Raw genomic sequence first — 25,430 nt, forward strand, 5'->3', positions numbered from 1 at the left:
GATTTCAACCACGCGTCCTTGTAGAGTTTCGTGGATATTTTCTTTGGGCTCGGACACAGTATTATTATTATACTACTTGCATTAATAACGTCGGGGTCATTATAGTCGACGAGAGACGATGTTGTTGGGATGGAGAATTGACGGAATGCAATGTCGGTGGGGGGAGTAGGAGTACGCCGAGAAAACCCACAGCCTCACGGCAACGTCCAAGCCGATTTTTCCCCCCCACTGTGGAACAAATCCCCAGTTTCACTCCCCGCCGAAGAGTAGCTACGCGTTCGCCCCGAACGTTGAGTTGAGACGATACGACAATATTGGCCACGTGACGCAAACTCCCCCCGAGTTGACGAGTTTGCGGTGATTATTCCACACGTGAAATGTTCGGTCGGGGGAAGTAGGGGGGAGGTTGTCTGGTTGCGGAATGGAGGTATGCCGTGTTGCAAACGAGCGACGTGTTTATTGCAAACCCCCCCCCCCCCCCACCAATTCCCCGCAGATGGTCAACGCGCAGTTTACCACGGAAGGGGAAATAGAGATTGGGAGGTGCCCTTTCGGCGAGTTTCCGAGTTTTTTTATATTTTTTATGTGTGCTGATTCCCATGGGACGTTCTGTTAACTTCCCTCGGCCCTGAAACAATATCTTCCTTCTCTCTCTCTCTCGCCACTGCCGACAACCTGACAACTGCAAAACTGCAACCGTATAATCCTCCTCCAACCCTTTACCCATCGTGACCACCACGGTAATTCGCTCGGCACTTCAATCTTCATTACCAGATGGGATGGTCAACCCCTCACTGCTCCGGGCATAAATGAAATATGTAGCATATAGGTATATAAATGGAACAGTCTATTAAAATTATAAAAAAAAAATTATATGGATAGGCCAGTCAAAACCTCAAATCCTTGAATACCAACAAACCTGTATAGTATTCGAATTGTTTTCATATTTGAGGAAAAATATTTCAAGAAACATTTTTTCAGAAAGTGAAATTCAGAAATCAAAAAACTGCTTAATTGACAAGGGCTGCATTATTTGTCTGCAGCAGATGTCGGTCAAATAAATGTTTTTTTCTCTGCGGCCAGCTACAATGCTCTGGTTATGTTTGTTTGGTTTAAAAAGATTTTTTTTTTGTTTTTGAAACACGTGAATTTGTTTTATGTTCGTATTTTAAAAATAAATTTTAGTGGGTCAAAAGTTTGGTTGAAAAATTATTTCTGTGTTTTCGCTCATATATTATTTTATTTGATTATTGAGATCTACGTTCAGTTTAGATGTGGGTTTTGTTTTAAGAATCTAATTCGATATTACGATTTGATCTGTCAATAGTAAAAATGTAATAATTAACTGTTTATACATTTTTGGGACGTTATGAGTGTGGTGCAGCGAATGACTTGAAATATTAAAAAATAAGCAGTGACGGAGGCAGCCTAAAATATTATAGTTCTGATTATTATAGATAGTGCATAAATAATACCATAAGTATTTTAATAAGCCATTATTTTAAAATTTCGTAATTTTGGGGGTAAAGTATTTTTTTTGCGTTTAATTTAGGAAAGCTTTATAGAATATGCATTCGGTTATATATATATATATATATATATATATATATATATATATATATAACATATTCAACCATACGAAATTATAAACTGTCTTTCACCAAAGTTGGTCGCACGGGGAAATATAAACGGAAAATTTCAGCAATGATGAGCTCCGTCTGCGTGCCATTGTAGAACGGGCCTTAGGCAGGTATTCCAAGACAACACAAAAAATAAGGGTTTAGATGTTGAGATTGCTACACCTGTGCCATAACGGTATTTTTAGTGCACGATAGGACGCGGCCAGTCCCTTATTTTCAGGTAACGGATTTTGGTGTCATGTCCGTTTACGAACTGTTGCCCAAATTCCAAGCATGAGCAAGAGCTCACGTTCCCGTTGAATTCGTCCAAATGGCGGACCCGCATCCGGCGCCAATACCTCGTTGTGATCATCGGTGGGACGTACCGAGCGGGATGCTGTGCCAAAATTAAACTTTGTGATGGCGAAACTATCCTGGAATCCATTGTATACACTTGAATGATCATAGCAAAAAAAAAATATCGCAACTTAAAAGGTACTTGAGAAAATTTAATTCGTGCGACGGTGCTGCTATCTCCAGTATTTTTCGCAGTAACAATTGTATCGATGGTTGCGAAACGTCCGCTAGAAAGCGTTGGAACCAGTTTCTAGCCTCGCACGGGGCACCGTTTATTAAAAAGGTTGCCGATTATTTTTTATTTACCTTCTTGGATTCGGTTTTTGGAACACGTTCTGGAATACGAACCCCGCGCGGGTAAGGTCACACGGTCGTGTTCCAACAAGGCGGTGCTTGTTCGCTGCCTTTACCCGAGAGTATTGGAATACCGCCCTTGGAGCTGTGGGCTCCAGGTGTCCCATCTGCCGGAGACAGTCGCTCGGATGGGCGCGGCTGCGCGCGTCCCACCGCAGAGGGGATTAGCACGTCCCACAGTGGAGCGAGTTGGGAACATGGTTGGTACAGGAGGGTGGCTAGCCACACCTGCACGCGGCGCGGTGTTTTGGACGGGTCAGGCGCTGGGCTGTGGCTGTCTCATGGACACGGCCGTGTGTTGTACGTGAATACGTGTAATGGCCCGTCTACAATAGCGATTTTTTTTTCCTAACCTAACTAAAACTAAGTGTATTTTGTTTGGGAGGGTCTGGGTTAGGGAAGACTCTAGGTGCGTCCCAGGCCGAAGCCTTTACGCCTATTCATGCTGGGTTTAAGCCATGCAGACAAGGGAGCATGCATCGTGTGCTTGTTCGGGGATTGGCCAGCCATGGCTGCGATTGGCGCCATGACTAACTCCCCTTCTTAATTCTAGACTATAACTAGATAGTGGGAATAGCAATGTCCTAAACTCTGTCCGAAGGACACTCGTCGCTGATTGGTCCACGTGACCCTCTGACGTCATGCGTCAAGTGGGCGAAGGTCCGAACCTACCTGGTCCGAAGACATTCGTCAATTTGAACTTTTTGTCCCAACCTGTGTACTTCGGACACAGAAAAAGAACAGAACACTCGCGAATTTCCGGTTCCTGTTTGAAAACGTGGTGTTTGTTTTTTGTTATTGAAGGAAATGGAAGGTGTTGTAAGTCACTTATAACTTACATACCTTGCATAAGTTCGATCTCAAAGTACAAAGCATCAAAACAATAAACAAAACCATTTGGTTTGGCACATTTACTGCGCTCTGGTGACAACTTTAGAAATCAATAAATTCGTTCATCGGACATCGCAATTGTGAACAGGGCAGTTTTCGGTGAGACAATGACGTCACTCACATTCGGATAAAGTCACGGACCACGCACAGGTTCGGACTATTGTAGACGGGCTCTAAGTAACAGGTAATATTTTCTAAACAAAATATAAAATACGCTGTTTTATCTATGTTATAATCATGTTTGAACACTAAGAAGTCGCGTATAAACCGACATATATTTTTGATTATTTTTTTAATTACACACCATATATATTCACTGTAACTATTTTACACTAATGTTTTATACATGCAATCGATATATTTGGACGAGAGCTGACGATTGAATCTCAAACGAACGTCGTATCTTCTCGGAGTCAAAAGTTATACTAAATGGAAATCTCGAAATGCAGAAAAAATTACCTCAAAATTGGCGGCGTTTCCACCTCCAAAGTGCGCAATGAGTAACAGTCCTCACTTAGCGTCACATTTTCTTTAATCCTTTAGATATCCAGTGGTGTAATTAAATTTTGGATGAAGATGATAGATATGTAGCTGCAACACCAAACTATATCCCCCGATTTTGTTGTTCTTCGTTTCTTTTTTACTTGCCTCCCACTATGGAAGCAATTTTAAAGAAGTATTCACGTCATAAAAAAAACGCGGTTATGGTCCCACATCCAAGACAGCGATTTCACTGTTCGGTATCCTTTACAAACTAGTTAACGCCACACCCTTACAGATTATGGTGTGCGCTTCTGCAAAGCTTTTACAATTGAAGCAAGAATTTATTTTCGCTCGGTTTATCCAGTTGTCTGATGTCAGCAACTATATCCTACCCCATACAGGCACTTTAATGTAGATAATATTTTTTTGTGGCTATAGAGTCAGAAATTAAGTTCCGGGTGAGCTGCGTCTGTACTGTGGTCACAGCCACTGTCGTGATCCGACTGCCAGATCCGGGCATCGAACCCTGGACCCTCGAAGAGATCCAGGCTGCGGATTGCCGCCCACTGCCTCTAGATGTGAGAATAGCTATTGCCTTTTAATGCTGGTGTGAATAAAGGATGTTTTGGTGACGCTGAAATATTCTTTGGGTTGAACAAATCAAGAGGGGTTTGCAGTCCAACTTCAAACCCGCGCTGGTCTGAGGGCAATTCCAAAAGCATTTGTGGGTTCGAATCCCAGTGGAAGCAGTTTCCGGTGTAGCTGTCTGCCCTGCGTTCTTGAGTGCTAGGTGCGTGTGTTGTTTTCTGTCTTAGGCTTCTAATTGTTGCATATGCTAACTCTCAACTGAGTTGATGTGTATGAGCGAATGGATGTGCCCTACCGAAATACTAATGCACTTATCAGAGCAGACGTCTTCACTCTCAGTTTATCGATTCGTCTATCAGTTGTTATCAACTATAAATTCCTTATAGGCAGCTTAGTGTAGGAAATAGTTTTTTATGACTATAGACACTAACAACATCTAGACTTCTAAGTTAATCCATGTTCTTTGACATTAAGGCGTGCCTTGCGATCTAGATATTATTATTATTATTATTATTATACTATTTCATCTGGTGAGTTTTGGTAATGACACAACCAATGAAATCACTTATACAATGGATTAAAAGACTTTGTCCTCATCTGAGGTAACACTAACTTGATGTTTTTCAAAAATTTTGACTCTTTTGAGAAAAATAAGAGAGCATTAGAAGTGACTTAGCTACTTCTACAAATTAGTTATTTATTGAGTTTTATTTCCCTCCTGTTGTTTGGTTAGCAGTAAAAAAAAAAAAACCTTGGAAGCTGCCAACGAGCCGTTATTCGGCAAGGAAATATTTTTTTTTAAATTATAACATTGCCATTTTGTTGTACCTACCTATATTTCCATTATTTCAACTGGTTACACTTGGGTCATTGTGTGTGCAGGAGAACCTACTTTTTTTTTCTAAGAATGTTAAGTATGTAGTCCTAAATTGAGTTTTATCTTTTTATAAACATATAATTACTAATTTTTTTACTAAATAATCAAGATAATTATTTGGGAATAACATTTTTTTTTTTTTTAGAATTGTTTGATAATATTTGTAATTTAAACTTTTCTAGGTCAGTTTTTATATGTTCAAGCTCATTTACAGGAGCTTGAAGTTTGAAAATCAGTTTTAAACGTCATTCGAAATGAGTCGCCACGTTTAGTGACCTTCTTGCGGAGCTAATCCCTGATCCACGCACAGTATTCACACGTGACGTGGACTTCTGTGCCTGCTCCTGTCAGAAGGTGGGCCCATATGAGTGGGATGGTTTGACGGAGACTCCTTAGGGCCTCGTCACACTGTCAAATATTTGTTCTCACTTTGATGTAGGGTTGGAGGAGTGGTATAGGAAGGAAAATTCGTTTCCAATTTTCTCAATCAAATACATTTGGACAAATAACCTCAAATATGTTTTAAATCACGTCACACCATCAAAGTTAATTTTTGTTCTGGGCTATCTCAAACTGTTCATATTTAATCTCATTTTGAAAATTAAACGTTGCACCACAGTGTTGGATGGAATATCTGAACTTATGCTATTTGTGCATTTTAAAAATAGATTTTAAAGATTTATAAATTTTTCTCACGATAATATTCGTTACGTAATAAAATAAATTTTCAGTGACCTTTTTTATGTTATAGAAACATAATTTCCTTTTCACGCATAAAATTATTTCGCGAATGACATGCATAATAACATTAATTTAGTTATTTCACATTTATAACCTTTTAAAATGCCCATAGGTTGTGACGGTAAAGTATGTCGTTTCCGTTTTCTCTAGGCACGATTTTGTTTGGCTGGTTGCATACAACATCCAAAAATTTTTAGAACCCATACAATATGCTAAATATTTTATGGCAATTTAAGTCATTGTCAATCAAAAAAGACTGCGCTAGTGATTTTTTTCGGTGACGTCACAGCCCTCCAACTTTAATTGACACGACGTATTGGAAGGTGTTTGGAAGCGAGAGTTTGACAGTGTTGCAGGGCCTTTAGCAGTTGCCACCCCCCTGGAGCTTAATCAGTTAGGAATGCCACCACGGACGGAGTGACGTGTTTGTTAAGCAGATCCCAATCAGGAACTGGTTATTTGACGTCTCCTCTTGCAGTAGCCCATTTCTGGTCATAACCGAGGGCATATGCGATGATGGTACCAGGAGTTTCAAGTGTGTCTGATTGAGTTGGATGGGTTCTAATGGCAGGAGATAAACCCGGCAGCGAAAGACACGTGGAAATTTAATGCCTGGTTATTTTTCATCCGGTTGACACGCACGCCTGCTTAATGCCTTCGTGGAAGCTGTGGAGAGGGGAAACCGTTAATCCGGGAAGGTGGAGGGAAGCCGACAAAGCCTAGTCGCTGCTCCCGTTAATTTAGGCGATATTAAAATCGCATTACCTCGTCCACAGCGGTTCCGTGTTTTCAGCACAGGAGGCCGACTGGAGTCTCGCTAGTTGCGACGGTGGGATCACACTTCGTTCACTTCTTACAGACATTCGTGGCGACGTAACTCTTGAGTTCGAGCAGTTTTTCTCTCTTGAAGCTGATCTGATCGTTTCAAATGAATAACACTTGTTTTTTGACGTGACAACGTCTAATAAATCGATAAACGCCGGCCGCATGCACGAAAAAGTGTCCCGTTACGCACATTGACCCGTTATGTTGTGTCCCGTTGCGCTAATTGTACGCTTGCGCCACATCTATCTCTCTTCCTTTCGATTGGAACAACCATCGATTTGACTTTTTTGAGGCACATTAAACTTGAAACACTCCTATTCGTTTCCTACTTTTCCTATCATCGTCCTATCCTTAACAGAATAACACAGATTGGAAGAAGTTAAATAACAAACATGTATAAAAGTTATAGTAGTTAAAATAATCTCTTGGTTATAGTAATAAACATATTTGAATTAATAAGTGCAAATAAAAGTAAATTAATCAATAACATTGTAGATTTCATTTCACTCCTTCTTTGTATCCATACAAAATAGTGATAATTCAATAAAAATGATTCAATTCTATTCATAAAAGTATGCAATCATTTCATCAATGTTTTTTATGACGTTGTCACGTTAAACTATCGTCCTTAAACCGACTTTACAGACAACCAATTTTTTTCTTCATAAATTAAGAAGCGCTCCGTATTTTTTAAAATTTTAATTATACTTCTATGGGTCATACAATGTGCTAATTTGACATGTAAATAAAACGTCGCTCATAGGGGACGTAATAGTTTCGATCCAATGTATTCCGAACTATTTTAGTAACGAAATTCCGCAGTGTTGAAGTCTATAAACTACCAGTAATTACATACCAATGTGATTAAAAACAAAAAAAATTGAAATCTTTTACAAATTCAGATACTTTGAAAATTAATTTCTTAATAACTCGTTATTTACTTTAACTTTCTGTAGAACTGATATTAGCCTGTCAGAGGGTAGGTACTTATCAATTGAATTATTTTGTGTCAAAAATCCCTGAATAAATCACCGATTTAGCTTTGGCGCAGAATATGAAGAAAATGTTTTCCTTGTCTTATCGGCTCTAATGCAGATGGTACTTTCTTAACGCGCGTGATTTGTATAAAACCACTTTAATAACCCTGATGTTACTGTTAGAAATTTTTGTTAAGTTTTCCAAGAGCTAGTGGAAAAAAAACTGTCGTCAATGAGAGCAATGAACGTTCGATAGTTTTATCAGTTTTTTGTCTCGTAACCAGAATGTGAACGCAACTTGCATTCCGTTTTAATTTATGTGCTGGCAAACTAGACCTCTTGGGCATATTTTAATAGCACCTAAAATAATACTATATGAATATGTGCTTGTGATTTTTATTTGTATCGGTGTTTAAAAAACTTTTTTTTTCTTTTAAGTTTCGGATAACGTTGCAAATATTCCGGTCACGAGTTGCATTCAGAAAATACGGACAAAATTCTGTGGAAAAGTTTAACTTATGTACACGTTGTACGCGATACATTATCAGCCCAAATGCATATAGAAGGTACGTTTTTAATTTCTTTAGCAGTCTTTCAACGTAAAAATATAGTCTTTTACTTAAAAATGTAAAAAAAGTAAAAAAAAAGGATAATAATATGTAAACCAGTAAAACCAGTAAACCAGTAGAAAAATTAACAAGTCAATAGGTAGTGTAAACAGACCATTGAATAATGTAATTCCTGTTATCCCATCAACTATGCATGTTTTTGTGTTGTATACTATTTGCATTAATATTGTGTGAGTGCCCTTTCTGAATCAGTTAAACATAGAAAAAAGTTCAGGTCAAACACCTTTAAGGCAAACGAAGATAAGGGGAAACCACCTTTAAAGAAGACGCATTTATGGGTAAGTTAAGTAAACATACAGAAAACTTTCCGAGCAAACACCTTTAGGGCAGTAGAAGTTAAGTGGAACCGTATTTTGGGCAGACCAAATTTACACAAACGCCTTTCTGGGTCAGTTAAACATAGAGAATACTTTTAGGGCAAAACGGTTTAGGCAATCATAGTTCCGGAAAACTGCCTTCATAACATACGAATTTAAAGAAAATGCTTTTGGGTCAGTTAAACATAAAGAATAGTTTTAGGGCAAACACCTTTGGAGCAAAGGCTTTTCAACGAATTTTAGGCAAGCAAATTTCTGGGTCAGTTAAATATATATAGTACCTACATATATAAGTATATAATATGATATTGCTATGTATGACGTTAATAAATTTCGACACAATTCAACCGGTCGCCATGAAAAATGGTTAACATAAATATTTGAACAACGGAGAATATATCCATTTTGCTATAACTCGTCACTAGATAGCGCTGCAGCGCATCACTTATAAACCGTTCAACCGATCGCCATGGGTAAACAGAAAATCATAGGTCGTAGACATACAAACAGCAATTGTGTGTCATTTCTCTGTCCACAACACTGTCATATAACGCTATTCATTGTGCTTTAACTTGCGGACAATATAACATCCTGTGTTCAGCCCAGGCAACGCCGGGTACTGCAGCTAGTATTATACATGGGAAAGTGTGTTTGTCTCTTTTTCCTTCTATCTCGCAGCAACGCAGCAACGGATTAACATTATGTTTTACGTGTGTGTGTGTATATATATATATATATATATATATATCATGGGAACGAATGTGACATAGACTACATAAAATTATGAAATACCATTCCAAAGGGAGAGAAAAAGAGTTTTATAATAGAAAATCATAGGAGGTAGGTCATTGACACACAAACAGTGAGTTTGTGCTATTTCACAAAAGTCCGCCACACGGTCATATAGTAAGTCCTGTCAACTTCCTAGCCTTCTCCTCTGCGAAACCCACCACACGCTAATAAGATTTGAGTTCAGAACTTCATCAATACATGGCGTTTCCTTGACTTTGTAACGTGCTATCGTTTGGTGCGTCCGTCATGTCTTGCCTAGGGGTTTACCTGCCTTCCCACAAAATGAAGCTGAAGACTGGCGTCAACAGTTTCTTTTTCTAATGAGTAACCTTGATGCACCGAGATTTTTCAATCAAATGGGACTTCAAATTAAAAATTTCCCGTTTTTAAAGTGAATGTCGTACATGACTTGAAACTCGGTAGTGATGTTCCTTATTTCATGATGTGTTCGGCCCGGGCAACGCCAGGTACGTCAGCTGGTAGAGAGTGGTTTTAGAGCCTTTAGGGGCGTGCAATCTTGCATGATAGGACGGCAGTGGTACATGTGCCACTGTAGCACTCCGTGGGGCCGGATATACCCACAACAGGTAGCGGGAGCGAATCCCATTACCGGAAACGCAAGTGGGGACGGGTGGAGCACGACCAGGGGGGGGGGGGTGGGGTGGGAAGGGCAGACGGGGTAGAACCACCAGACATGCACACGCGCGCGCGCGTCATCGCGTCTGGGTTGCCGGCCGCAATCCCATTACCGTGTCCCAGACACCCGGCGCTGTGGGGGTCGCTTGTGCAATCACCTGCACACACCCCCAGACCCGTAGCAACCCCCCCCCCCCTCCCCCACAACTCCTCTTAGCGCTGGATGAATTTCTCGTGTGGGACCCACGTCGGCAATTAAAACTTGCGGGAGGCCCTTCGTTGCCTGAAACCACCCCACACCCCAAACCTTTTTTTTTTGTCCACGCGTGTTCCCTCCAACCCCATTCAAACCCAGACAGGTGGACCTGCGCGCCGAAGTTTCTTTTTTTTTTTTTTGTTTGTTTGTTGTGTGTTTACGGTTCGGGTCACGTGGCACTCTGCGAGATTGTCGGAGGAACAGGAAGAAAGGGTCGCGGGTTCGTAGCCGGCTCCGTCGTGAAAGCAACGACGCCATCTTAGGCTCTCGAGGCAGTCGCGCCCAACTTCCGAGTTGTTGAAAAGCTGTTGGACCCAACCATTGTATCGCGTGTTCGAGTCTCTTCGCGAGTAGAGAATGTTTTTTTCCACTCGAGAAAAAAAAGTTTCCCACCCACGTCCAAGGAACTGCTCTGTTCAGAGAGTTGCGACTTTAAAATGACGAAGGATCGCCTTTTCGTCGTAATTCTTTGCAACTGTGTGTGGCTCGGAAACTGAAGCCCTTATTGGGCTGGTCAAATCCATCGTTTTTTTTTTTTATCTTGCGGTAATGTATTGCGTTGCACGACGGCTAGGCATAAATCCCGAAGGGCAACGTTCACTGCTGTCGAAAAGGCCAAATATAATGTCATTTAGACATACGTAGGTTTATTTTGCATTCATTAAAATTAAAATATTAAAATTAATCAAAATGCCAAAAAAAATTTGAATATTTTACGACAATTAATAGGAATGGATACATAAAATTTTGCAACTACTTTATTATTTTATTATGTAAAAAAGTTTAATTAAAATCTTAGAACTAATATTTAATTGTCACTGTTGTGAACCTGCTTATTATTGTTTGTTATTCATTACAATAAATTTTTATGCCATCAGAAGTTGCCTCCTTTCCAAACCATGCGTTATCTTATAAAAAGGCAGTATTCTGAAAATATTAAATACATTGAATGAATAACCAAAAATTTCGCAATTCAAAATATGATATTAGTGCTGTACCAACAGAATTACCGAAAAAATATCTTCCCTTAAACTTTTTCGTAATGGCCTTAATAATGTATTTTTTTTTAAACTACTTACTGAAGAACAGTTTTGTATTCCTCGATAAATAATTTCCCTGTCGCCCACAATTATTTTTGCCGGGTAAAATTTTCCCACGCCATTTCCGAGTATTTAAATCTTGGATTGGTATTTAAATTTTTTTTTTTTGTTTGTTTACAAATTGACGGTCAAATAACTGGGGTTCGAGCAGCGCTGCGAAGTTTTCCCACGCGAATCAGGGGAATCGCATACAGACGAACTTGTCCGCAACTGAGCTCCTCCCTCTCCCCTTACCCCTTCCGCAAAAAAATCCTTCACGATCGACTCTGGTTTTGCACCACAGAGGTCTCGATTATGTTCGCCGATGGTAAATAAGTTTGTAGGATAGGGGAGAGAGCGTGGGAGAAGGTAGGGACACATGCCGCTAGGCCAGGGGTCGGCAACCTTTTGAATCGGAAGAGCCAAAAATTACAATTTACAAAATTTCAAAGTTTTTAAAGAGCCACAAAAAATTTTCTTGCCAACAATAAATAGTACTTGCATAATAAAGTTTTTTGATAAAAAAAAAACTAATCTATTTATTCATAAGAAAAATTTATTCATATATTAGTGTTTTTTCACAACAAATTAGATAATATATATGGTCTTATTAGATAATTACTTATTATATAAGTAAAAAATTAAAACAATTAAACACTTACTAACAGCACAGCCCGTAAGTACTAGTAAAACGAAAACCTCGGGCGGATGACAAATTGATAATTTAACTGCTTGATGACATATTGTTTAGTAAAATATAACAAGCGTGGGGAAAAAACCAGGCTTACTACTGGTTTGTAATAAAAAAGTATTTTCTGTATAAATGACCTGGTGATGCAGTATTTCTGGAACGGAACTAAAGAGCCGCAGCTTCACATCCAAAGAGCCGCATGTGGCTCGCGAGCCGCAGGTTGCCGACCCCTGCGCTAGGCCGATGAGGGAACGTCAGTAGCACAGGTGATCCACCATGAAACCCTTGCACACCTGCGACTCTCATGGGAAAATAAAGACGGAGTAATACCGTTCCCGTACAGAAAAGGGGGGGGGGGGGGAGAGTGGAAATGGGTTTGCCACTAAGTTTATCTACTCTCCCGCGAGTTGTGACGCTCGTAGATTAGCATTACCTTCTTTTATTTATTTATTTTTTTTCTTTTCCCACCCCTCCTCCATCGAAGTATACCCCAGCAGTCCCAGAGTGTTTGCCCTGCGTCGCGGCGCAAACACCGCCGGCTGATAAGAGCGTCCCCCCTCGCTGATAACAGACACCTCGTCTTGCTTTCTTTCGCCTTGTTGTCACGTCGCGTCGGCTCGACTGCAGTTGCATTCCTTTCCGTTCTTTGCACGTTACGAACACCTCTTATTATCTTTGAAAGATTTGTGCAATGGGAGCGCATGACTTGATGTATGCTTTTGGACATACGCCATTGCTAAGAATGCTTAGCAATTGCGTACGTCCAAAAGCTTACATCAAGTCATGAACACCTCTCTTTGCACGGGGAACCCTCCGATTCATTGACCCGCGATCAGCCCCGGAAACATATCTGAATTTCCCCGCTAACTCATGAAACTTCTCCGTAGGATTTTAAAATTAAAATGAAACTATTGTAGAGATTAAATACATTTTTTTTTTCAGTGTGTTTCAAATGTCGCTGACATACGATCACTAACCTTTCCTTGAAGTTACTATTACAATGTACGTGCGAAAACATACCCTACTAAAAAAAAGTACTAAGCTTTGCGAGAATTTTGTTAATGTAGCACACCTAACATAAAATGCATTTTAATATATATATATATATATATATATATATATATATATATATATATATTAGGGATGGGATTTTCGAATCTTGGATTCGTCGAATATACCGAATCCTATGGATTCGAGGATTCGTAGGATCCGAGGTGGGATTCGAGATGGGATTCGAGGTGGGTTTTTAAGAGTTTTAGGTAGTAATTGAAAATTGTAGTGCTGGGCGAAGTTTGAAAATTTCGAACCGAACCGAACCCTTACGTTCGGTTCGGTTCGAAACCTCTTAAAATATATTCGAAAAACCGAAAGTTCGTTTAAAAAAAATTACGTTTTTCTAATTTTCTAACCCCCATTTGAGACCATTCACAAAACAGCTCAACAAAATTCTATTACTTGTAATATTCCGACTTTTATCGCATAGTCGTCGCCTCAACAGTTTCAAGAGCAAACAAAATAAAGAAAAAATTATTAATAGTCGCATAACTCGCATAGCATTTTTTCATATAGGCGCGCTTTGTTTTTTGTTTGCTTTAGAGAATTTTGTATGCATTTGTCGTACTAGGTAATATAACCTATCGTACAAATGCCAAAGGTATTGTACATTATACCTTTAACTATAGTGCGTGTACGAGAAGTGTTGTAAAATCACCAAAGATTGCGTACCCCATACGTTAAACTAAAGCGCATGTACGAGAACTCTCGTATTTCGGCAAAACTAACATGATCAGGTTAACACAAGACAAATGCGATAGGAAATGATTACGTAAATTACGTATTTTAAATTACTGGGATGTATTTATTTTCTTTTGCCTTTTTGGTTATAACAGTCAGGTAATGAAAATATTAATTTAATCTTGTGTATTAAAAGTACTGGTCCAGTAAATTTTACAGTACGGTACTAAGTTGACTTGCGTAGTCGCGGCAGCCATCATTATTTCTCGTGTTTTCTTTTTTCCGACGCAAATTTCTATAACCACACTTTTTACGTTACGTTTACAATATTATTGTTCTTGAGGTGAATTGCGATGAGCAGGCTAACGTCGTTTAAGTTTTCCAAATTGAGAAAAGATAATGACGACCCGGATGACCCAGAACCACCCCAAAAAACCGTCTAAAGTTTCTTCTGACGAGCAACATTCTTCCAAGAAAACAGCAACTGCAGTCAGCGGGTTTTGTAATGTAGATAGGTAACTTAATTCACATTCGCCTTTTTCTTATGTTTTATTAAAAAGTTTTACTTATTAAAAATGTTAGGTTATGTCTACCACAAAAATATGTAGATAGGTAACTTAATTCACATTCGCTTTTTTTTTTGATGTCCTATTAAAAAGTTTTACTTATTAAAAATGTTAGGTTATGTCTACCACAAAAATATGTTATGTGGCCTTATGCTGAATGTTCGTCATCTTTATATTTTTTTTAAATGAAGGTTAGTGTACACTGAAAAAGGAAGATAGTCTTTTTGAAATTTAGATGTAACTTCTTCATTAATTAAAAATTTGTATATATATAAGCTAAGCTATATAATGTTTTAATTTTACATATGGCTGGAGAACCTTTCTTTTTCACCACTCAGTTAAAGACCAAAATGCTGGTCATCGGTTCATTTTAATTCAAAACAATTATTTCTGTATGAGGTTCGGTTCGGCTCGGTTCGAAACCAGAGAACTGAGGTTCGTCCAGCTCTAGAAAATTGTATACCTAAACTATATTATAAAGGTAACGGAAATAGCACAAACTTAAGATAAAATACGCTGCATTTTGCCAATTAGCATAACTACTCTTATCATTTCCAACCTTCAATAATATAACATTGCAGAAAAAAACGTAACTTTTTTTAAATGGTGTTCGTTATACAAACATATTTTATTGAAAACATAGGAAGGATTAATTTAACAGAGAATTAGACAGATGCACACTTACATGTGTGGTTTTTGAGGTTATTTGTCTCTATTTTATATCTGGTGTATACACTATGCACTTATTTTATAATTTTATAAATACACATATGATTTTTTTTAATACATAGGCCTATGTAATTTTTTAAAATAAATGTGTGATTTTTTTAATAACATGTGGTGAAGTTTAGTGTGGGACTGGGATTCGAGATTCGATGACAAACACTGAGGATTCGAACAAGGATTCGGATTCGACCAAAATGTGGATTCGTCCCATCCCTAATATATATATAATGCATCTGGCTCAGGATTAGTGAACTGTATTTTTTATACTGTACGCCGACCTCTAGTATGTAAAATATATTTTTAAAAATGTTTAGAACACTAATTACTTTTCAAGTTGTCACGTAAGTGTAGTAGTAGACAAGTAAAGACAATACGTTTTAACACTAAACATTTATATATTTTTTAAATGACATTTTCAAAGCCTTTCATACTTAACTGAAATATTTGCAAAATAATTTAAAAACAATTAGGCATAATTCAATTTACTATATATATAGTATTTTTAAAATTTGAAATACTATGCTAAATTTTCTTCGAAGTGATGTATGAATTTTGCTGTGCTTTCACCCTTATTTTTCAAGAGTGAACCTTATGTTTCCAATTTTTTTAAAAAAGCTTTGAAACAAACGCGAAGCTGCACCACAGAAACCGATGCTTCGAATAACACATTTTCTGGCGTAGTCAAAATCGAATGTTAAAAAAAGATCTTCGATTGATTCGATTCGCTTGGTCGAAGCGTCGCGCGGACCCAGTTGGAGCCGCGGCTGGCGACCGGACAAGAACAACCGCCCACCAGCCGAGGTCTCCGGGGTTGGCTTCCCGGCGCGGGTCGCGCCGGTGTTTTTCACTGGTTGGAAACGCGGTTTTCTCGGGGTGTTCCCTTTCTAACCTCTACCGATTCTTTCCGCCACTGCTCTGCACCCACCTCGACCAACCTCACGCACTCTTTTCTGGCTGCCTGCTAGGAGAAAGGGGGGGTATCCGACTCCAGTCCACTGCACTACTTGTGGGATTTTTTTGACGTAACAACGTCTAATAAATCGATGAACGCCGGCTGCACGCACGAAAAAGTGTCCAGTTACGCACATTGTCCCGCTACGCTGTGTCCCGTTACGCTCATTCTCTCTTCCACTCGATTGGAACAATCAACATCCATTTGACTTTTTCGAGGCACATTAAACTTGAAACACTCCCATTCGTTTCCTACTTTTCCTATCATCGTCCTATCCTTAACAGAATAACACAGATTGGAAGAAGTTAAATAGTAAACATGTACAAACGTTATAGTTAAAATAATATCTTCGTTAAAGTAATGAACATATTTGAATTAATGAGTGCAAATAAAAGTAAATTTATCAATTAAATTGTAGATTTCATTTCACTCCTTTTTATCCATACAAAATAGTGATAATTCAATAAAAATGATTCAATTTTATTCATAAAAGTATGCAATCATTTCATTAATGTTTGGTTATGACGTCACGTTAAACTATCGTCCGTAAACCGACTTTACAGACAACCAATTCTTTTTCTATCCCTCTACGAAAGTGCAAACACAATAAAAGCAAATAAGACTTCAGTAGATCAATTGCGTATAAATTATTTCTAGAGCCATGTATATTTTTTTTTTCGCAAAAAAAAAAAAAGAAGATTTTTGAGACCTGCTGCGTGTTGAAACTTTGTAGCATTGTCTCTTTTTTTCGTTTTTGGCCGGTGTTTATTTGAGACGCATGTCAACTGGCAGACATCCAGTGCGCAAGCAAACGCGTTCTGAATTTTGTACCTGCAGTGAGTGTGTGTCATTTCTTTATGTCCACGAGGTCTCGCCGCGTCAATTTTCTCCTTGGAGCGAACCCGTGCGCTTGATTAAATAAACAGCTTTTATCATTGAATGATTTCATGATTTGTTTCATGAAAATCTGCTCTCATAAAAAAGTTAGTTTTATAGACATTCAATAGGTCTCTCTCTCTCTCTCTCTCTCTCTCTCTCTCTCTCTCTCTCTCTCTCTCTCTCTCTCTCTCTCTCTCTCTCTCTCTCTCTCTCTGAAAATCAATCTATGAATCGTTACAAATTTATTTCCTTTATTTTTTAGTTTGTTTTGATACAATATAATTTCACTAAAAATTAATTTCTACCCCTTCCTATTTTCATTTCCACATTACGAAGTTTCACTTCTTCCGCGCGGAGGGACTCCACGCACTATTTTTGCATGCAATTAAAAACTATTTTTAAATGATGCCAAATAAGTATAAATTCTCACGCGCGTACCTATAAGTACACGCACCCATTTTTTTTTTTTTTAAATTTCTCGCGGAAAATGCACGCCCCTAATTATTTGTAACTGACGCCATGAAGGCACTGAATGAAACGTTTTGCTGCTGATTATCCGACTGAGGGATCGAGAAACAAGTACGAAGTTGATCGCGCAAGCAGTAATTTACCGTAACAGACGCGTAATTGGCAAGTCCAGAGTCCGGTTGGCTGGCAGTGCCACGCGCTTTAGAGGATTGCCAGTTTCCCGCCATGCGTCTCGGTAATGACGTCAAACGCCGAACTAATAACTCACTGAGGAAAGTATCGGAACGAGCGCCGATAATCGTGCAAAGAGGGGGGATTATCTGCGTCAGATAAAATTAAGTCCTTCATAAACATGTGGAAACCTGGTCACCGTTATATGCACATAACTGGTTTCTTGTGGAGGTGTCGCCAATCCGGTGGTGACTTAAAGAGCCATATCGCGATCGTACCAATACGGCGATGAAAATCTATACCAAAAATAAAACTTTCAAGAAAAAAATGTTTCTGCATTCCATGGATTTGTGGAAATAAAAATATGAAGAAAAATCTTTTTACATTCTTTATAACACACACACACACACACACACACACACACATATATATATATATATATATATATATATATAAATTTTCGTATTTTTAAATGTAAAACTACTGAAACAATTTCTATTGAATGTTTTTTGTAACGAAGTTTTCCTACTTAAGAGGCCACTCCAGTCCAGGAGGCATTTCAAGTTGGCATCTGGAAAGGGAGCAGGTAGTGGCCTGGCGTTTAGTTCCTTTTAGCATTAAGCTCGAGTTCGTCGGATTAGTATAGGAAGGGAACCCTCGCACCCAACCCGTCCTTCTTCCACATCTTAGGCTCAGCGCACAAGGAGCAACTGTTTTGTGACAACAGTCGCAAAACGGTTGAGCTCACAACGGTTTTGTGACCTTGACATCGTACGGGGGTGCGGAACCGCACACGAGGCGATCGGTTTGAGACCAGTCTCAAACCAGTTGCATGCAACCGTAGAACCCGGGTCGCAGTTGCGTTGCAACCTTCGTCTCAAACAGGGCCTTAGACAGACATCACGACACGACAACACTCCAGCTCCCCCGCCGATACACCTACACGTAAATTATTAAAATGACTACAAATGCGGCACTACCTAAATACGTATCTGTGTCCTTGCTAAAACATATACACAGAACCCTGCTACCGGCTCAATGATTCAAGTCAAAGTCTGCCGAGGTACAGTCTCTCGTGGTTTTTTTTAAGTAATTATTTCGCATATTTACAACGTGACTCACTGATGAATCTAGATTTTTGCGCCGGATCATTTTTTGTTATAAAATGTTCACTTTTATGAGACAAAAAAAAAGTGCTCTGGGGCTCTCAGGCTTTTTCCGTATAACAATACGCAATATGGCAGTAATAAAACTTGAATATCATAGGATTGGATCATTACTAACTTCAAGCATTTGAAAGAAAATGCGTACACGCCTTAATTGCAGCAAATAAAGACGAAATAATTTATAAATTGAATGCGCCGTATTAGTGACATTGTGGACAAAACTAATTGTAAAGGGGAAAAACGGCAGATATTCTGTGTGTGAAGTACGAAGGCAAACTAAAATTGTTTCGTAAACTTATTTAGGTATAGTGGAAACATATATGTACAGCTGTAACATGTCATATTTGTGTATAGCAATTAACATGTTGCCGAAATTAATGTTATTTTACTTTGTGAATGTTATTGCAGAATAAGTAAACAGAGTGAGTGCTAATTATAATTTAATTTAATATTGTATGACTAGACTAGGTAAATGTAATTTTTTAAATTATCAAGCCCTATGTGGGTATCAATTAAAACATATGATGTTATCTACGTTTGTAGTGAGGGTAAATGGTAAGTATAGATACTCACTTGTAGAGAAACAAAAGTATGGAAAATTAGTTAGGGCATAACTACGTTTCGTTTGGAACAAATTTGAGATCATTCTGTACCAAGACATACTCAAGGACAGATGTGTTTTAGAAATGTCCCACAAACTTAACGTTTCAAGCTGAATATTTGTGTATAATTGGGACGTAAATCAGCTAATTGCGAATGAGCGAGTCTACATGAAGAACAGATTTGATCATTCGTGAACGATTATAGTTATTAAGAAGTTCGTCTTGAGTTCCCAGAACGTTGAATATATATTTGTAAAAGATAACTGGTTAAAAATCTTCCACTACGAGCAGGGCCTATAGAAAGTTGATCGTTTTGACTTCAATAGGCCTTTGGATAATTCAGGGTAAATAGAATTACGTTACTCTACACATCGCCAAAAGAAAGAATTTGAATGAACATCAAAAGTTTACGAGAAATATATACTATAGAAACTAAAGTCTCTTCAGCTAATTAACTACCGAAATATCATTCCTTGCTTGACCAGGACAGAAGATATCATTTCCTGAGGACAAGAAGATACCTTCAAAAGCGAACGGACGAAGCAGAAAACTGAACTACTCCAGTGATACTGTGATTCGATTCCCGTGAATATTCATTCATCGCAGATCGACAGTCAAAATCGTCGTGAGCAAGAAAATATGAAGAAATCATCTTTCAAGTAAATTCCGATTGATTGATTTTGCCAAGGTTGATCAAGTGTGACACATATCGGATGCATGAACTTCACTGCAATTAGAGCAATCAAAAGTTATATTGGTATGAGTATAAAGTTATATGACGAGGTACGTAAAACTAGGTGTACAAGTTTTCAAATGTTTATTGTGTTAAAGATTTCCCAAAGAGTAGATACCCCTGAAATATTTTAGGTAAAGAACTGAGCTAGTTTTAAACTACTAAATTTAATATAATTTACGAATCAAATCATATTGTATTTTGATAGGACATAATAACATAATGGACGGTATTTACATTGAAGTTGAAGATAGTTCGTTGCAACTCGTAATAGATTTTCGCACTCATTCTAACTTCATTCTTCAATTATTAAATATATTATTTCATAAAATCCGTAATTATTTTAAACCACCTTATCATTGAAATATCTCTCATTCGTGGAGTAGATACTTTTTAATATTGTTGAAAGGTCCTATTACAGAATTATTTTAAGAAGATTAATACTACCGATTTTGACTTCCAAGCGTGGGGCTTATTTTACAGAACTTGTTATTCAATTAAATTAAACTGTATGTTATATTACAGGAATTGGCGCACAACGTCTTGGCTACATGAAAATAGATAATAGTTATACACTATGCAAAATCCTCAATTGTTCGTTCCCCGAAACTGTATTTTACACAGCATATAAAAATATTTCGAAATTTTAACAAACCGTAATATTTCATATAAAGGTATATATAAATCAGTAAGCGAAATAGTAAATACGTCTCAATAAAATATATGTTTTTATAATAGGTAAAATAACGACCTGCCCATTGAAAACAGCCTTATTTTATTCAAATAGTACATACATCATCTACAGTTCAACATACACGAGGCTTTCATTTATAATATCCAGAAAAAATAAGCAAAAATAATAACTAAGTTACATTAAAATATATACATATATTCATACAAAATGTGTATACACATACGTGTAAATATATATGATGATGTGAAAATCAATAATTTTATACGATTAACTACATGCTATGATAAATCAATTCTCAGGCACAGGCGTGATAATAACATTTAAATGTCGATATTTGGAACATTTTACGCAATTAAAATGCTTAAGTAAGAAATATAACAATTCAGGGAGAAAACCCATAAATATTTATGTCTAAATATAATTCAAAGTTTTGTTATAACACAAGTTGTTGCATGCTGTATTCGATACTTGGTTCGAACGTTATTACCACCTTGTCGTTTGTTTGCATCAAAGTGGGGTCGGGCAAGATAAAGAAAATAATGCATAAGAGATATTCATAATTACATTTCATGTGTGCTATCGTCAACCGGCATAGACCGTTATGCAATGTTACACAACCGACCAAATGGTAGAACAAGTGTGGACCATTAGCTTAGTACAACAGTAAAAGTGACCATAATAGGAATGACCCTATCTACAATCCCTTAAAATAAATACGCTCACTAATCACCTCCTCCCCCAACAAACATTCTGTACATAGTTTGTGTGGTGGCAGGTCATAAAAGATTACGTTGTGAATGTGTTTTCAATTTGCCCGTAAAGTGATTATGCCACCCTAAAAAACTATTGTCAAAATTATTACCATTATATTAACTAACAAGTTTACAATATTATGTAACGAAACACTGAACAATGAATAAGCGATATAAAATGTCTTACGTACATTAACATGGAAATATTCCCCTTTATCATTGAAATGGGGTACGAACCCAAATTGTTGCCCTAACTCCGTACACATTGTCCTTTACCTAGTGTTGCAATATATATATATATATATATATATATATATATATATATATATATATTTAAACTAATAGTTTTTTTGTGAAAAACCTGGATTCCGGTTTATTTCTTCTCTTTTAAATATTTTTTTTCTTCAACATAATATACATTTATGAGATAATACTTAATAGTTTAGGCACATCATGGTTTAGTTTTAAAAAAAGTTGTATTAACCATAAATACAGTTAACGCATGGGATACACTGAAACTCTTATAATCTTATTTATTCAACATAAAGCAAATAAATTGAATAGGTGTTGTAACTATTCAGAATATTTACAGATATTTTGTTTTCATATGTTTCAATATTATAAATGTTATTTTTTTCATGAATTTGTAGCAAGAGCAAAAATTTTGAACCCAATGATAAACATTTTGTCACCACACACAGCCCCACTTATATTACATGTTACACTATTCAGATGTGACTGAATGTAAAGTCGTACAGCGTAAAAATATCAAGAAAAAACTAAGTTATAATTAAATGGGTATTATGTAATAGCAAAAAAGAAAGATGCTTATCCACGACGATATTTATTCAGAGCATAATAACAATAATTATTAGCTGTAGGAATAATTTAATTCATTATATTATTTGACAATTACCCTTGTGTAGAATGTAATGAGCACGTCTTTTTTTTAAGTTGGAAGTTGCAGTACACTGCTTTTATAAACTGTCCCAATGCGACTACGCTTGGTTATGGTTGGACTAGGTGAGAATTATTTTTTCAGTTTATGAATTGTAGGGGTTAATAATTTAATGGATGGCAAGTTCTAACAAGCTGTATCTGTGAATTAAAAAGAACTCTGCCAAAGACAAAAAAATATATAATAATATTCGTTTAGTGGGTTTTTTGATAATAAGCTTAAAACAAATAGGTAGGTACCCGTAAAGATACAGGATAAGTTTATGTATTTTATGTGTTAACTAGTGTAATATAAAGCTGTTTATTTGTTTGAAACCTAAATAATTAATGTGTACTTACTGCCACAGCTACGTTTTTGGCTTATACTGTAACATGTAACATATTTTAGAGCATATAATAAATTTTTTCCCCCCAATTTCCCGCTAGAAATTTAATTTTCCCTCCCAAATTTTCCTACGCTAAATTCTTGATACCACCAACAGTCCCAGCAAAAAACGTATTGAAATACCAATTTCTTGTTTTACATTTCTGACCTTGTGTTGTATCTATACTGTACATTGTGAAAAGCACGTCTCTTCTTCTGGCGATATGCCTTCTCTTGCACTTCGTTCACAAAAATTTGTTTGTTGACAAATGCTGCTCGCCCACCCTGGCCTGGCCCACTGACCGCTGACCGCTGGCGCCGGTACCCCGCTGGGACCATTACGAACCCCTACCTGAATATTTCGCTACTCGTATTAGGACGAAAGTGACTTATATCCAAGATACTGTATATAGACTTATAAATTTTTGCATTATTTTTTCTTTCACGACCATTCTATAATATTCACACACATCGTAAACATTTAGATTTACAGATTATTTACTTTAGATTCCCGGACAGTTAACGTTTTTTACCAAAATATTTGGCATGTCTTTAAAACCGGCCAGATTTCAAACCTAGACAATACACTTATGCATATTAGTAAAGATTAGTATAAAACCATAATTTATGCACGTTTTTGAAGAAAGGGGCTTTGATAAGAGCATCGTTGTCTTACATATCGAGCGAGTATCATTTCGAAATATATATTAGTTAATTAGTTATAAGCAAAATTAAAATAGCATTGAATCTTATGAGGTTAACGCGGGTTGCGTAGTTCCCCTGAAACACTGGAGTGGCCTCTTAAGTACTAGTAGAGCTATATTCATTTACAAAATTTCATCCAAAATGTGGAAAAGAGTAAAATTGATTTTACGAAAAATAAAATGACACCTCAGAATTTAATATAATCAATTAGATATGAAAATAAAACAAACCAACTCCTTTAAACCATTCTCAGAAATGTTATGCCTAAAGAGTGTTTTGTTTTATGGGAATAAAATCCATATATTCTTGTCTGTATGAATTGAGGTACGAAACTTACATGCATTTATGCCTCCGGATAAGTGAAATGAGAAGTGTGAGAATCACACTACCATACATACAAATAAACTGTTGCTTATACTTAACGAACATTATTACAAGCAATGAGATCTTTGAATGATTCTTAAAATGAGGAAGATTAATTTAAAACAACTTCATGGCTGTTTCAACCGATGGCGCATGTCAATAAAATTGTATTATATAATAATTACAAAAAAATGGGTGGTGGGAAGTATTAATTTGTATTTTTGAAAACCTTCAGCGTGTTTTTAAAGTACGTTACCCTCTGTATTCAAAGAATTGAGTATAAATTTATTTCTGCGAGACTTATTTTTTTCTCCTTATTTCAGTGTTAGATTACCACGGAAAGTTTAGTTACAGTTAACGATTTTTCAAATATTTTCCTTTAAATTAACCTTTGAAAAAATGTATTAATTATAATATGTATTTGACAGACGATGAATAAGTATGTGTCAAAAATATTTACCCAATAGACAACGAGATGCGTAAGATTAATTAAAAAAGTAATCCGTGGGGTTTAAAAAAATTTTTTTTTTTGGAATGTAGTTTGTGATGCCTAATTTGGTTCCATAGCATTAAAAAAAATTAGTATATCCGAAGGATAAAATTAATAAGGGACGACGGCGGTGGAAGTCGATCTGATTATTTCGGCCGAATGTTGACGGTTGTTTTAACACCTCGGAGATAATCTCGTTCGACCAATCACACGCGCGCGTGGCTGGTCTGCCGATTAGAGGGTAGGCGGTCCTCAATCTCCGAGGCTCGTTAGCGAATCGTTAAGCGTGTTGCGGGGCACGCGATCAGGCAGCCGGACGCGTACCATGTGTCAAAAAAAAGGACTTAATCCCTCCTCCGGGGCCGCCAGCAACTCTTGCGCTGCTCGGACGCGAAACCTGTTACGATATCACGTCTGGTTGGGGGGGGGGGGTGGGGGGTTGTTTGGCAAAAATTGAGAAACGATGTCACCGGACACTGCTGACGCAACCTTAATCAGCAACAATTTCCCGGAAAGTCAGGGCAGCTCACCGGAGGATGAAATACCTTCTCGTTTAAGTCTCGCGAAAGAATTCCAACTACGAAATTAATTTCTGTATTACATTGGACACCGAAAAACTCGTTATGCGACGACTAGCTGTTTACAGCGACAACGACTGGGGAAAAAAAGACAATTACTTGGTTTTTTTTTTTTTGCATGGCTTTCGATAAACAATGCACATTGATGTTCGATATTAAATGGCATACGGTTACAGCGTATCGACAATGATTTCTTGTAAAAACATACTTTTTTTTTTTTTTCAAACTTTAAAACACATTTTAGTACAGTTAGAGACCACAGTTTATTAAGACATTAAATAATTGATTAAAAGTCTACGAAAATTTAATTTTTTTTGTAAGCCTATCGCAAACACTTCTCTCATACAACTATTACTCACTGCTGTCGTTATTACACGGAATGTGAAATATTTTACACAGCCGACGAATCACGTGCTGC

This window comes from Bacillus rossius, chromosome 11, assembly GCF_032445375.1.
Source record: "Bacillus rossius redtenbacheri isolate Brsri chromosome 11, Brsri_v3, whole genome shotgun sequence".
In the NCBI taxonomy this organism is placed as follows: domain Eukaryota; kingdom Metazoa; phylum Arthropoda; class Insecta; order Phasmatodea; family Bacillidae; genus Bacillus; species Bacillus rossius.